Source organism: Camelus ferus, chromosome 11, assembly GCF_009834535.1.
Source record: "Camelus ferus isolate YT-003-E chromosome 11, BCGSAC_Cfer_1.0, whole genome shotgun sequence".
NCBI classification, from domain to species: domain Eukaryota; kingdom Metazoa; phylum Chordata; class Mammalia; order Artiodactyla; family Camelidae; genus Camelus; species Camelus ferus.
In genome coordinates, this window is record NC_045706.1 from 61,626,433 (window position 1) to 61,642,369 (window position 15,937).

Consider the following 15,937-nt stretch of genomic DNA (forward strand, 5'->3'; position numbering starts at 1 on the left):
TCTGATAAGCTGCGAAGTTTCAAGGTGGTTAATACGCAGTAGCAGGTGACCAGAGCTCGCCCTTTCTCCCAGCCTCCCTTCCCTCTCCACTCTCACCCTCCTCCTGGTCCCCCCGGACCCTCAGCCCCTCCCCACCAGCCTGCGCTTGTGTAACTCCTATGAACACTAAGATGCTCCACCTTAGGCACCTCGTTCTCTAGAAGGACACCCCTGATGCCCTAACTCTTGATCGTGCACCCCACTTTCCAAGTCTGCTTCCCCCATCGCAGCCCATGTGTAATTGTCTTTTTAACAGTTTGTCTTTCTCGCCCACTCAATGGCCAGTTTTGGAGGGAGGAAACTTACCTGTCCACATGATCACCACCTGCTGGACACAGAGCCAAGTCCAAGGTAGGCAAAGGGTAAACATCACTGAATTCAATGGGATTCTTGTTCTAAATTGAAGTGTTCACACCAACAAAAAGGATCTTTTAGGGAGAGGCACTCAATGCCATTTTGAACCTATTCCCTCACTTTCCAAGCTAGTTGTTAACACCAACTAGATGCGTTAACCCAGTTCCACACCAGACTGGGCACTCTGCTCCCTGACCCTGTGTGATGGGCAGTCAAGCCGGCTGTGGCCCCACAAATGGGGTCTCAGGCACCCAAGGCCCAGGAACAGATGTCCCACAATGTAACCCATAAGTCAGCACTCACATTTCACTGATGCTCTTTGATGAGAAATTCCACACCTGCCAACAGAAAGAGGCCAGAAGGCTTGCGGGGCACTCACAACAACATCCAAAACCCAAATTACGCTTTGGTCTTGCGGTGATGAAATGATGAGGACATTAGACAAATTGTATTAAGTGAGAGTGGTGAGTGGACCTGAATTCTATTTATTGACCCAGGAAGGGCTCAGCATCAGACCACAGTTTTCCGAAGACTTTCATCATGTTTGGCTGCCAGGTGGGCAGGGCAGGTTAACACAGAGAGGGTTTTAACTCTCCAGTCACCTAAGGAAAATCAAGGGTGCTCTCCCTTAAAACAAGGAAGATCAGTTAAGCTGGTTATCTCTCTTCTCATTTTCCCTCCATCCAATGAAACTAATTGCACTTCATAGATGGAGAAATAAATGTTATTACAGAAAATCAATGGCTCTAAATGGTAAATAGCCTCCCTGACTAAGTTGCCCACCCACCCAGGTTTAACTCGCTTAGTAAGTAGGATTTGAACATTATCAAGCACGGAAGAGCTTTAGAAACTTCTGGAGGAGACACTGTTTGATATCTTCACATCTCAATTAATTTCTCTATAAATTTTTGAAGCAGGGTGACCCTGAAGTTGGTTGGGAAGTCAAATCAGCCACGAAGAGATGTTTTGTGTCCCCAGATATCCCAACCGCTTCCTTGGAGCATATTCTTGAGGATTCAGAAACTTAAAACTAGTTGACCACAGCTAAGGACATTTGTTAAAGGAACCCTGACCACAGTGCCTTCCCAGAGCATGTGATCTGACAGGACGCCCAGCCCTGGGGGAGACTTTTCCCTCTGATTCTCTGCCAGGCCAGGAGGGAAGAGGGGATGGCAGAAGCCACCAGAAGCCGGGAGGGAGGAAGCAAGAAGCCAGATGCTGTCCCCTCCAAAAATGTCGACAAAAGACTTGAAATCTAATTTGAGTCCTCTGGGCTGTTGGCAGAAGATGCTAAGATAAAGGGGTTTTTCTAAGTAAATCTGAGCTGCATGTTGATGGCCCTGGTTTCAAATAACTCTCAGGGTGACTCCCTTCTCTCTGCTGCTTGAGCAGGGACTCCAGCAAACCAGAAGAGATGTTGTCCCACCAAGAACAATGGAAATACTGCATGCGTTCCTCCAAGGACGTTGGAAAACATTGTATTCTTTTAGTACAGAAAAAGGTTTTCAGAAGTTGATCATAATTGCAAAAATTAAGGTCAAACAAAATAAATTACAAATCAATAGTGTAATCAAAATATAAAACAGGGAATATTCCTGCAATGGAGTATCATATGCTTCTCATGAATAAACTCAAACTACACATAGAAACACAGATGACTCCTACTGGCTTAATGTTCCCAGGAATAAAATCAAGTTACAGAAGATAAAAAAAAAAAAAAAAAAAGTTAAAGAAAACTAAAATGGATCTCAATCAAATTAGAACAAAGAATAAATAGAGACATTTCGTACTGATGAAGGGGCCGATCAATCAAGAGGACATAGTGATCTAAAATGTGTATGGATCTAATAACAGAGCTCTAAAGTACGGGGAGAAAATTAAAGTCACAGTGAAGCGGGTGATGGGTAGCGTTCTCTCTCAATGGATTGGCAAAATTATAAATTCTGACAATCCCAAGTGTTAACAAGGATTCAGAGCAATGGGAATTGTCATACACTGCTTGTGAGAATATAACTTGGTACAAACACTGTACTAGTTATCCATTACTGTGTAACAAAAATACTATTATACATAAAATAGATAAAAAACAAATTCCCTCTGTATAGCATAGGGAAATAGATTCAATACCTTGTTGTAACCTATAATGAAAAAGAATATGTGTATGTATATGTATGACTGAAACATTATGCTGTACCCCAGAAACTGACACATTGTAACTGACTATAATTTCAATTTTAAAAAACCTTTATCGTCTCACGATATCCTGGGTCAGGAATGTGGGAGTGGCTTATTGTCTCTCATGAGATTGAGTCAAGGTGTCATCCAGGGCTCTGTTTATCTGAACTTCCTCAGTCAAGGAGTCTGAGAGATGGTAGAGGCCACCAGCTCCCACCCCCTCCCCAGGAAAGGGAGCTCTAAAGACCTGCCACCCAGGCACGCCTGAGGGGCTACCTGCCCCCAGCCCCACAGAGGCATCTCACAGGTGTGGCTGAGAAGAGGCCCCTACCTGTAGGGAGTTAAGGCTCAGGCCTGGAACCAGGCTGCCTGGGTTCACATCCCTACTGTTCCACTTGCAGCCGAGCGAGTGGGCTCGTTGCCTAATATACAACAGAAATACCAAACACTGAGGCTTTATGGCAGGGAGGCCAAGCAAGGAGACGGGGAGTGAAGCTCAGATATGACTCTCCAATCAGCTTTTTGAATGGGCCATTTACCTTGGGGGTCGGGGAAGGGAGGGTATCGTAGCTAAAACATGCTTGGTAGAAGGGTGAAGCGAAATTTCAAGAGTCCTCAGTGCAGGCGTGACTATCTTTCATGTCAGTTCACAGGTCACCTGTGCACGTTTGGGAGGGCTCTGTGTGTTCCATGCAGCAGATTTTTTGGCCTGTGACGTCTAAAGTTCACCGATGGGTTATTCTAGTCCCTCAGTGCCTCTGCACAGGTGGGCTGGAAGAAGGTTGTTCACCGGCCGTTTTTTTGCTTGTGATTTCTCAGGTATGCTGCAAATAAGCTAAAGCTTGGTTAATCATTTCATATTTTCATTTTGTAGCCATGGAGTGCTGTTTTGGTTCCCTCCAGTTTCACATTTAAATAATTGAGCACGCCACTCTGACCCTCAGTATCTTCATCTGTAAAATGGAGATTATCATACCCCCAGCCTCCTATGATGGTAATGAGGATTAGGTGAGTTAGTATGCGTAAAGCCCTACTCACCCATTGTGTGGCATCCACTAAGTGTTCATCTGTCTGGTTGCCCCAACTGCATCCCCTCACTGCTTGGCAGAGATCTGAGGGTGGCCTTGCCACAGACTCAGAGCTCAGCTTGGCAGCAGATGGCTCCAGGCAGAGCCAAGGGTCCTGCTGTCCACACCCACAGCTCCCATTCCTGAACGCTGAGGATGTCCCTGCTCCAGGACTTCCTCCCACCGAGCAGGCCTGAAAAAGCTGCAAGAGGAAAACCTCCAGGAACGCAGAGCCTCGCAGCACCTGGGGAACAGCTTCCGATTCTGCTGCAGCTGCAGTTCAAGCCTCGCATGCGCAGGGAAGGCCCAAGTTTAATAAAGGCTAATTCCTAGACTGAGGGACTGAAGGAGAATTAGATTCAGATGACAAAGCAAATGCAGCTTAATTGGAAAAAAAACAAGGTGCTCCCCTTCCTTGTGCCCAGTCCAAGAGCAGAATCCAAGAAGCAAACCTGGCAGGTGTGGCCATGGTGTCCCAGAGTGGCCTTACTGCTGAGGCCGAACTGGAGATGCTGTCCCATCGTTGGCCCAGCCAGAACCACGCTTCAGGGACCGTGTCCAAAGCTGAAGCATGCGCCCTGGACAGAGAACCTGCCTGAACTCTCTGGGAGAAGTGCTCACTGAGGGACAGAGGCTGATGCCCAAGCTCCTGGGACAGGCCCTGGACTTCAGCACCTGGCGTGAGAAACGCTGGGTACCAGAGGGATTCAGGCTCCCATCCAGCCCTCTCTCCCATCCATGAGGGCTTCCAGCCCTCACTGTCTCTCCCTGACTTTCCTACATCCTACCCAGCCACACTGGCCTCCTGCTGTTCCTCTAATGCTGTGGCCTCAGGGCATTTGCACTGGCCACACTGGCTGTTTCTTTTGCTAAGAATGTTCTTCACCAAACATCCACTTGGCTCCTTCATTTCCCCTCCTTCAAGGCTCCTCTCCTATCGCACCTTCCACAGCAGGCCGACTGACTACCCCACTTAATGCCAGAAAGTGCCCTCCATCCACTGCATGCCAGACCCCCTCCTCCATTCCTCTTTGTTACCTTCCCTGTAGTGTTTGTCACCTGCTTACATACCATGTAATTTCGGAATAAGTCATGTCTATTATTTATTTTTTCCCCTGTGATAATGTCAGCCACAGAGCAGGGATCTGTCTATTTTAATCTCTGCAGTACTCAAAGCACCTAGAACATAGTAGCTGCTCAGTGAATATTGTTGAAGAGAAAGGGGAGGGAAGGAAGAAAGGAAGGGAGGAAGGGGGTGGATGCTTGGAGTCCGGGCCTGGTCCCATGGGTACAGTCAGGATGACCTCCTCCCCAAGAAGAGAGAGCTGCCAGAACCTGTCCCAAGCCCTCACACCAGGAGGGTCAGGGCTGAGGGAAGTGACAAGGCTCCCAAATGCACACAGGAAGTCACACACAGGAGTGTGGCTTAGCATCAGGAGGTAGACCTCCAACCACAAAGCAAGGTCCAAGGCCCCATGCAGCTTAGGAAGAGACCAGCGGGACTGCAGGATCTGCACCCACCCAGGCCTGGGCAAGGTGGGAAGGTCACGGTCAGAGCCAGGTGGAAGGAGGAAGGCTGGGACCTCAGCGGGGGAACTGTCAGAGGACAGAGGAATAAGAGCTTCTTGTCACTGCTTGCGCCCAGGACCAATCAGACGGGAGATTCAGCAGCCTCTGTAAGGCCCCCGGGATGAAGCTGAGTGCCTGCTGGACCACCACCCCCTGGGCGGTGGAGGCCACAGTCAATCCAAACACCCATGGTGAGAGCAGGTCTTCCTAAGCGGAAAGTCTCTCCTGACGTCAATCACTGGGAAAGAGGCGGGTCCTGACGGCTTCAGTCCCTGACCCAGGGCAACCACATGAAAACTCCAGAGCTGGAGCCCCCAGCCAAGCTGTTCCTGACTTCCTGACCCACTGAAGCCGAGAGATGTAACAAAGCACCAGTTTTAAGCTACTCGTTTTAAGGTAATTTGTCACTCAGCAGGAGATAACCAAAACAATGGGAACTTCCAGCTGGTCTCCCCTGTGCTCCGTTGTGCGAGAGAGAACAGAGGGAAGTGGAGTGTCGGTGCTTGGGGTAAAGGAGAAGCAACCCTCAGGCCCAGCGTGGAGGAGGCGGCTGTTCAGTAGGAGGGTGTTAGGGGAAACCTCGGGGGCACAAGGTAGGGCAACAAGCTCTGGCCAGCCAGCCCTCCTTACTCCAAAGGGCTGGGGTCCCTTTTTAGGAGCCTGGTGAGCCCCTTTCAGGTTCATGATTCTTATCTCATTGTGCTGATGAAAATCTTGAGGCCGAACAGCTCCGGGCCACACAGAGCGAAGCTGGGATCCGAACTCCAGGTCTGTCCAACCAAAGTCCGAGCTGCCTCGCCAACGCCGTGGATCCTCAGGGAAGAGCCCAACCCTGCTGTGCACCTGCATGGGTGCGGGAGGGGCTGGGATGGGTGGGGAGGGGTCCTGGAAGGGTCACTTGAGGCGGACTCAGGAGCCAGCCTGGAGCATCCCCCGCCTGGCTCCTCCGCTCCCCACACAGGCAGACACGATGCCTTCCATCCACGGCAACGTGTGCCTCCCCACAAACCCCTCGCTGCCAACCTGCCTCACCCCCGCAGCTCTCCACACACCTTCTCCATAGGAACAGGGGGGCTCACTGGATGAACCATTTAGCTCTCAGCAGTCAGGCAGGGAACAGGTGCATCCAGAAAGATGCACTGTGCATAGGCAGGTTACACTGGGGATGAGAACCTCACACCTCCGGGTCCCAGCCTTTGGTTCTGTAGGCTTCCAGCAATGCCCAGGGGCAGACCTGTCATCAAGGGATGCTGCAGCAGAAGATCAGATTCTTCCAGTGTTAGAAAGTGCCCTCCCTTGGGGTGGGTGGGCAGCAATAGGGGGGTCAGGCAATGAGGCACCTTTGACTGCGTGGTTGCAGCCACAAGTGACCCACACCCTCAGGTCTGCTATGGGGCATCCTGCAGCTTCAAACATCTAAGGATGTGAAGTTAGGAGATGGTGCTGGGGGAGGGGCAGGGGGATGCTCAGAGGGTGAGAGGATTCTAAGTTCTCCTAACTGGCAAAAGGGGGAAAGTAAAGCAGGAAACAGTTCACACACTCCCTTCCCTGGGACCCTCCGGATGATGAGGAGGCAGAGCCAAGCCTGCAGGGGTGTCCGAGGCCCAGCCAGGAGGGAAGGCAGCCAGGAGACCGGAGCTGCTGGGGGTCAACAGGGGGACACGCTCCCTCACCCTCAAACCTCCTCATTCCAAATTCCTCCCACTGGTAAACAGAGATGAATCTTCCCCATAAACAGGGACTCCAACTGATGTCATTACTAATCACTGGTAATAAAACTACTAAATAAAGAAGAGAGACAGAATGAGAAGTCTACAGGAGGGCTCCCCGACAGAACAATTAGGCTTGGGAGACAAATGTTTGTTCACAGACATCACCAGCAGGCATGTATTATTAATAAAATAGACATTGAGCTCAGTAGATAATGAAAGGGAAGGCGACCCTGGCCTCCCCGACTCCTGTAAAGCCTCCCACCAGCCCTCAGCCTTGGCATTCAGTGCTAACCAGTATCAGCTCTGAGACCAGGGAGCCTGTCAGACGACACCCCAGCCAGGGGAAGGCGGGCCCTCTCTTCCTCCCATTCGGGGAGACAGGCACGGCTTCCTACTGACTTCTCCTGTCAGCTCATACCTGGGTCCATCTCCTCTGTTCCATGTTTAATGAGTCTCCCCCTCTTATTGTTACATAATAAATTATCCCAAAATGTAACAGCTTAAAACCACAATCATTTACTTTCTCAAAGTCCCGTGAGTCAGGAAGTGGCATGGTTTGGCTGGTATCCGGCTCGAGGTGTCTCATGAGCCAAGCTTTGGCCTGGGCTGCAGTCTCACCTGAAGACTGCTGGGGGAGGGTTTTTCCAAGCTCATGCATGTGGGCCTCTGGTCCTCCCGGCTCTTCATCTGAGGCCTCCTTTGTTTCCTCACCCCATGGCCGCTGTCTTTGCAGAACAGCCTCATGATTCTTCTGCAGCTGGCATCCCCTACCCAGCCCCACCATGAGCAGTCCCCAGGAGGGAAGCCACCATCTTTTCATCGCCTGATCTGGAAAGCCACATCCCATAACTTCTTCTATTCATTAGAAATGAGTTAGTAAATCCAGTCCTCGCTCCAGGGAAGGGGATGACAGGGGAGGCAAGGATCACTGGGGGTCATTCAGAAGCTGCCTGCCTCGCCTGCTACATGGAGGTGAGTGGGTGTGGTGGGTGGTGACAAGAGGGGACTGAGCGGCAGAGGGGCCAGCTCAGAGGAAGTAACAGAACCAAAGAAGGTGAAAGGGAAGGAAAGAGGAGGGAGGAAGGAGAGGAGGGAGGGAGGGGCTCATTTACAAGATGAAGTATTTTCTCTCAAACTGTGTCTGCATTTCCGCAGTAGGACAAAACGCTGAGAAAGTGACAAGGAATTTGGGGGTTTGTGTCAACTCCACATCTGCTCCTTAATTTCCTCTATAAACATGGTGATGCAGATACAAAACAATAGGGAGAGGGAAGCAGCTCCTTGGAAAAGTGGGGCAGGGACAGTGTGGTCAGCAGCCCTGGCCCCGCTGTCACACGCTCACCCTCTTCTCCCCCTAGACTCCTCTGCGCATGCCCACCACCCCCGCATCCACGGGAAGGGGTGGCCCATGGAGAAACAGGGACCCAGAAACAAATCTTCTTTTCAGGGCAAGAACAAGCTAACCCAACATGGACGGCAATGGGTCCCCCTGTCCTCAGGGTCCCCCCGCCATCTCACTGGCCCTCTGTCTGGTCCTGGGAGGAAGATGCTCAGAACGACCAGCATTGGGAAACCAGCTCAGAAGAGCCCTCCAGGGAAGGAGCTATGAACACTAATAAAAGTGAGAGAGTAGACACGCCGCCGTCCATTTCCATGAGTCACTGATGGTCACTTAAACTCTGAGGGAGGGGCGGAGCCAGGGCTACAGAAGCCGCCTCACGGACCCCAAAGATGAGACAGAGGTGTCCCAAAGGCCCTCGTAACTGCTCAGGACTTCCCCAAACTCTCAGGCTTTCTTCCACATCTTGTCCCCATTTCTCCACCTCCCCACACACCTCCAAGGAGGCTGTGGGAGGGCTGACGAGGGTCAAGTTCCCCTCACTGTGCTGGAACATCAGGAGGCCCAGCCTAGACAGGCTGGGAGACTGAATCAGATCCAGTCCCAAAGGCCAGAAGGATGGCGTGTTGCCTGGATTCTCGCTGGTCTCCAGCATCCCTCTCCGCATCCTCCAGCCTCCTCGGCTGCATCAGCGGGCTCCCTTGCTGGAGAACTGGCAGGGAAGCAGCGAGCAAGAGGAAGTGGGGCAGGCTTATCATTCCCCTGGCTGTCTCACTGGGAGACAGTGGGCTGGCAGTGGCTGGATTCTTCTTCTGAGGACCAACACTCCTGTCCATCAAACCTCTCCAAATGACAGGGCCCACTGGTTCCAGTGCCCTCCCATCAGGTCCAGGGGTGGAAATGGCTCTCCACTGTTGCCACCCGCCCCCCAGGTGTTTCACCACCTCTTGTTGGCTTCCCTTTACCCCACCTACATGCTTGGAAACAGTCCCTCTCGTAAGCTCTTCTCCATCCCTGATGGGAGGATGCCAGCTGGACCCTGGCTGATAGAGGTGGGTTAGAATCAGCCAAGATCTGGGCACTGCTGGAGGTGGGGCAAGGGTGATAACTGGACAGGAAAGGAGGAAGACCCCGGTGACCGTGGGCTGAGCCACCCAGGTATAGCTGATGTGTCCAGCTGTGAAGAGGTGTCCAGCTGTGAAGAGGTGTCCAGCTGCCTCAGCAGGCTGAGGTGAGTGTGTGATGAGCCTTCCAGGAAGCTCTCTGTAGCTCAATGCTTGGGACACCCAGTCTGCTCACAAGGAGGGGCGTGATCCCTGCAGCGGCTTTGGAGAGTTGGGAAGTGGGGTGCCTGGCTCTCCCAGTCAGCAGACAGGGAATCAAGCCGTCTGCCTTGGAGCAGGCAGGGCTGAGCCTGCCTGTGCTTCCTGGAGACAGTAATAGCAGGGAAAGAGGTGTAGTGAAAGACGAAGAGCCAGGGCTTTGCCGTCAGATGACCCCAAGTGAAAATTCTGGCCCCACCAATGACTTGCTGTCTGATTCTAAGTCACTTAAACCCTCTGAGCCTCACTTTTTTCAGATGTCAAGTGAGAAAAACAATAGTAAATTTATGTGAGCATCAGAAATAATATGTGAGACAGCCCCTGGGAGAATGCCTGGTGCTTAGATGTTGTCCATTAATGATCATTATTTTCATCACAAAAGACAAAGTCAACCCAACAGCCCTACATATTCCAATACTGCCCTGCATCCCCTGCAGGGCAGAGCTCACCCCAGCTCACGAGGCCCCTTCTGCCTGCGCTCGGCCTATGTTCCCCACTCCTCTGCCTTCTCTCAACTTCGCTCTTCTCACTTGGGATGACGTTGACTCTTGATAGGAACACATCAACATTCCCACAGGCGGAATTTCCATCCATTCTGCTGCCACCTTGAAATCAGCTTTCTGGGACCCAAGTTAAGACCTTGGAGCATCAGCTGAAGAATGGACATTGTAAGCTAACTAGTCAACAGTTTAGTGCCAACAGATTTATCAGTACAGCAGTGTTTGTTTAATAAGGACTATTGGCTTTGGGGATCTTTAAACAACAACAAAACAAATGTGTAGTGGAGGAAATCAAGTTGCTAAGTGGAATTAAAGCAGGAAATGATCAAAATCATTAGGCACACTGCCACCAGCAACACTCTGCTGTCACTCCAATATTCATCAGGCTGGTCTGGGCACTGGGCGTTCATCTGCGTAAGGAACAGACCACTTAAAGATCATTGGTTAAATACTGGAAAGGAAACGGGGAGGGAAGCTTCTAGAGACTAAGTGCACCAGTGGAGGGAATGCAGGTATGTGGATTGAGAATTAACTTCAGAAGAACATTCCAGAAGCAGAACCATATACATTAATATGAAACGCTCCCCCAGTATTCGCATTTAAGAGGAGAAAAGCAAAGATGAAACAGTGTGTGTGATATGCTACAATTTATGTGACAAGAAGGATATGTACCTGTGAAGATCTCTGGACAGATGGGCAGAACCAGAGAGCAGTGGGCATCTCTCCAGGAGAAACCAGAGGAGAGAATGTTGGCAACGGGGGGAAGAAATAATTTACCCCACTTCCTTGTGTTTTTACCATGTAATGGTAGATGGTGGTACGGTGACCCAAATGCAGAGAAAATTCATGCACCATATGTTACATCTCGCTGCAGATGACTTGACTGAGACAAACAGGCTGGCATTCCTTCTCCCCTTGACAAATTCAAAAGTTCATAAGACATCATCAACGTCAACCATATATTCTCTTACTCAGTCCCTTCCAGAATCCCCATCAGCAAGGCTTTTTCACCTTAAAGACAATTTCCTTCAACAGGCACATGGAAGTTTGATCGATGTCACTAATCATTAGGGAAATGTAAAAATCAAAACCACAGTGCGACACCACGTCTCGCCCATCAGAGTGGCCACTAACAGATAAAGCAAATCACAAATGGTGGTGAGGATGCAGAGAAATTGGAACCCCTGTGCACTATTGGTGGGGATATAAAATGGTGTAGCCACTGTGGGAAACAATACGGTGGCTCTTCAAACAATTAAGACTAGAATTACCATATCATACAACGATCCCACTCCTGGGTGCAAACTCAGAAGAACTGAAAGCAGCAGCTCAAAGAGATATTTGCACACTCACGTTCCTAACAGCAGTATTCGCAATAACCAAAAAGTGGACGCATCCCAAGTGTTCATTGACGTGGAACAGAAGAGAGAGCCCAGAAATAAACCCACAGACCTATGGCCAATTAAACTTCGACAAAGGAGGCAAGAATATACAATGGAGAAAAGACAGTCTTTTCAGCAAGTGGTGCTGGGAAAACTGGACAGCCGCAAGTAAATCAATGAAGTTAGAACACTCCCTCACACCATACACAAAAATAAACTCAAAATGGCTTAAAGACTTAAATATAAGACAAGGCACGATAAACCTCCTAGAAGAAAACATAGGCTAAACATTCTCTGACATAAATCTTAGCGATGTTCTCCTAGGTCAGTCTACTCAGGCAATCGAAACAAAAGCAAAATTAACAAATGGGGCTTAATTAAACTTATAAGCTTTTGCACAGCAAAGGGAACCATAAGCAAAACAAAACGACAACCTATGGAATGGGAGAAAATATTTGCAAATGATGCGATTGGCAAAGGCTTAATTTCCAGAATATATAAACAGGTCATACAACTTGATAACAAAAAAACAAACAACCCCATCCAAAAATGGGCAGAAGACCTAAACAAGCAATTCTCCAATGAAGACATACAAATGATCAATAGGCACATGAAAACATGCTCAATATTGTTAATTCTCAGAGAAATGCAAATCAAAACTACAGTGAGGTATCCCCTCACACCAGGCAGAATGTCCATCATTCAAAAGTCCACGAACAATAAATGCTGGAGGTTGTGTGGAGAAAAGTGAATCCTTCTATACTGTTGGTGGGAATGTAGTTTGGTGCAGACATTATGGAAAACAGTATGAAGATTCCTCAGGAAACTAAAAGTAGACTTACCAAGTGTCCATTGGTGGATGAATGGATAAATAAAATGTGGTGTACCCAAATTACGATGGAATATTCTTCAGCCTTAAAAGGGAAAGAAATTCTGACACTTACTACAACATGGATGAACCTTGAATAAATTATGCTAAGTGAAATAAGTTGGTCACAAAAGGATAAATACCGCATGATTCCACTTAGATGAGGTACTTGAATTAGTCAAACTCAGAAAGAGAAAGTAGAATGGTGGGTGCCAGGTGGGGGGTCGGGGTGGAGAGGGAAATGGGGAATTGTTTCATGGGTACAGAGTTCCAGTTGTGCTAAATGAAAAACTTCTGCAGACTGTTTGCACAAGTATATGTTGAGAATACGTGAACATACTTAACAGTCCTGAACTGTACACTGAAAAATGGTTAAGATGATCAATTTCATATTATGTGTACTTAACCATTAAAAAAACTAAAAATAAATCTCCTCTGTCTCATAAATGTCAACATAGTTATCTGACAGAGCCCCTGAGAAGTTATGTTGCACACAGTTAATGTTTACTGTCTCTAGTTAATGTTTTAAATCATGATGACTAGCACATCATGCTGATTTCTCAAAACCTTGTAGCCACTCTATGATCCCAGGTATAGAACAGCCTTGAAATGAGAAAAGCACGATGACGGTGAAAAGATGTGTGGTTGCCGGGGTTACGGTTGAGGGAGAGTCTCTTAGAGGTGATGGAGGAGTTCTGTATTCTGATTGTGGGATGGTCACACGAAAATATACATGTGATGAAATGTCAATATCCTCCCCTATAAAAAAACCAGCACGTGTTAAAACAGGTAAAATCCAAATTAGGTCTGTAGTTTAGTTAATAGCACTGTATTAACGTCAGTTTCTTGGTTTTGATCATTGTACTGGGGTTATGTCAATGTTATCTTTGGGGTAAATGGTGTCAGGGACAAGGAAACCCTATATTGTTTCTGCAACTTGCACCTGAGTCTAAAATTATTCAAAATAAAGACTTTTTAAAATCATTTTTAATTACTTTCATATTCCCTATTTTTTTATTTTTATTTATTGTTTTTTTGAGGGTGGGGTAATTAGGTTTATTTATTTCCTTATTTATTTTAATGGAGGTACTGGGGATTGCAGCCAGGACCTCGCGCATGCTAAGCATGCACTCTAACACTGAGCTATACCTCCCTACTAAAGAGACTTTTTAAAAAAATACATATCCAGTATTTGGAGAATGAGTGATTTTTTTTGTAGATGTCTGGAGATAGAACCCACTTGGTAAGGTGTAAGTTGTAGTCGGACCTCTGTACACAGGAATCAGCTTGAAAACAAGGCTTGTCTGCACCTTACGCTGGGTGCCCCAGATTCACCACGATCCTGCATCTCTTCTAGCTATGGGGCTTCTCCCAAAAGTTTGTTCCGCCTTCTGTGTCATCATCATCAGCTGGAAGAGCTCACGGCCCTCCTGGGCTGCAGTAACCCCCATGTGCTGGCCACAGTGCCCCACATCATTTCATCCTGCATGACCCTCATTGCCTCCATTTTACAGATGAGGTCACTGAGGCTTGGAGACAGCAAGGGACTTGCCACAACCCCACAGACAGTGGGTGGTACAGGGTCCTGGATTCAAGGCCAGATCTGGTGATGGCCCCAGCTGGCCTCCTGTGCCCCACTACCGGCTCCCTCAAGCTGCCACCTGCAGACTGGCTTCTGGCAGCAGGTGCGAGGCAAGCCAACGGGGACAGGGTGCTAATTCAAGGTTGCGAGCAGAGCAGCTGTTCTCTGAGTCCGGGTGGCCTGGGGCCACACTGTTCTTCTGTTCCCCGGTAGATAAAGTGCTCCACTTAGGAGCAGCTCTCTCCCGGCTGCGGGGCCATTAGCTCACTGACTCCTGGAAAAACCATTTGGCCCGCGCTGACAGATGTGGCCATTACACAATCACTTAGCCCCTCTCACTGCCCTGTCCAGACCTCAGGAGGGGGAGGGGCCTCGAGGAGGGAAAAGCCCAGGGGAGGGTCCACCCGATTCACCTCCCGGCCACCCGCCTGCCTTCTGCCCTTAGGCTGCATTTTGCCCAGGCCCAAGTTGCTGCAGCAGGAGGCAGCTTCAGGCAGTGCAGTTTCAATGTGCTGCCAATGACCTTGTTACCCTGAGAGCTCGTCACATGCTGCCTTCACATGCGTCATCTCCCTTGGTCCTCACAACAACGCTATGAAGTCAGAATGAGGGTAATTACTTCCACTGTACAGTTAAGAAATGCGGCGCAGAAAGGTTAAATAGCTTGCCCAAGGTCGCCCAGCTAATAGAAGGGCTTCTGATTCGCAGACCCGGGGTGCTTCACCTGACTCACGCTGCCGTGATCATGTTGGATGTTACCATGTGTGGGGAACCCAAACGGCCTCAGCGCAGGCTCTCCGGAGCCAAGGGTAGGGAAAGGGCTGCTTCTGTCTGCCAAGTCGGGGATCAAGGCAGCCGGTCTGCCGCCTTGCCCCCTAGCAGCACTGCCCCATTGGCAGAACCCGGGGGCCCTTGCCCTGGAGGGCCCCCAGCCTCGGTCATTTCATCCGACACCTCCCACGATCTCCGGACCCTTTTCTCATGCTGGCTGAGTGCTCTCCCGCCCGTGTGCCCCAGGCAAGGCTTCGCAGCCATGCGACCGACAGCTGGCAAACCTCCTCTCCCCACCAGCGCACAGGCGTCTCAGCACAGAGCTTGCTGTGATATTTGAGGCACCCAGCTGATCCAGGCCAGGGCCCCGCAGCCACAGGCCCAGCTCTGCGCGACCGTGTGCCGGGGTCCCTGCCCCTGAACTGCAGCCAGGACTCACCCAGCAGAGTCAGGGGCACCAGGGAGGAAGCCAGTGGGAGGGGGCGGTGCCCACGCGCTAAGGAAGGACACTAAAGAGCAATGGCCCATCTCCTGCCCAGAGCCAGGCTTGGGAAAGAAGCAGTGTTGCCCAGCAGGGGTGGCCCATCCTGCTCAGGGGCCTCGGAGCAGATGGCAGAAGCAGCAGCAAAGGAAGATTCAACCCCGAGGGCCGGCCTCCTGGGACCTGTCCGACAGAGCGCAAAGAGAACACCCAAGATGCTCCTACGGTACCAGAGGATACTGCTCTCCACCAAGATGCCTTGCTTTACCTTGAGGTGACGCAGAAAGATGTGGCTTAAAAGTTCACGTCCAGGCAGGGGCAGGCCTCCTTCTCTAAAATGTCCTTCCTGGTGGGTTAATGGATAGACCCTGGCTTATCCAAGCCCATCACCCTGCCTCCGCTGTGGGACTCAGGGAGCACATGGGCTTGGCCTGGTAAGAAGAACAGCTTGGGCTGGAGGAGAAGACTCTGGAACGGGAAGAATGCAGACCCCTGGGGCTTAGCCCCCCAGAGCTGAGCTCACCATCCACTTGGACAGCCATCGGTGGTGCTGGGGCCCTGGGGGTCCAAATTCTGAATCGAGAGCTTTATTGTCATGAGAGATGGGGGTGGAGTCTAGACTTGGACAGGCACCGAGGATGGCTCAAGGGGACACCTGGGGTATCACACAGCCCCAAGACTCATGAATTTCCTGCGTGTGGGGCCCAGGCACATCTCCAGGTCTCATGTCTGTACACGAGCTCACAGCCAAGGTGCTTGGCCAAGTCCTGCAGGAA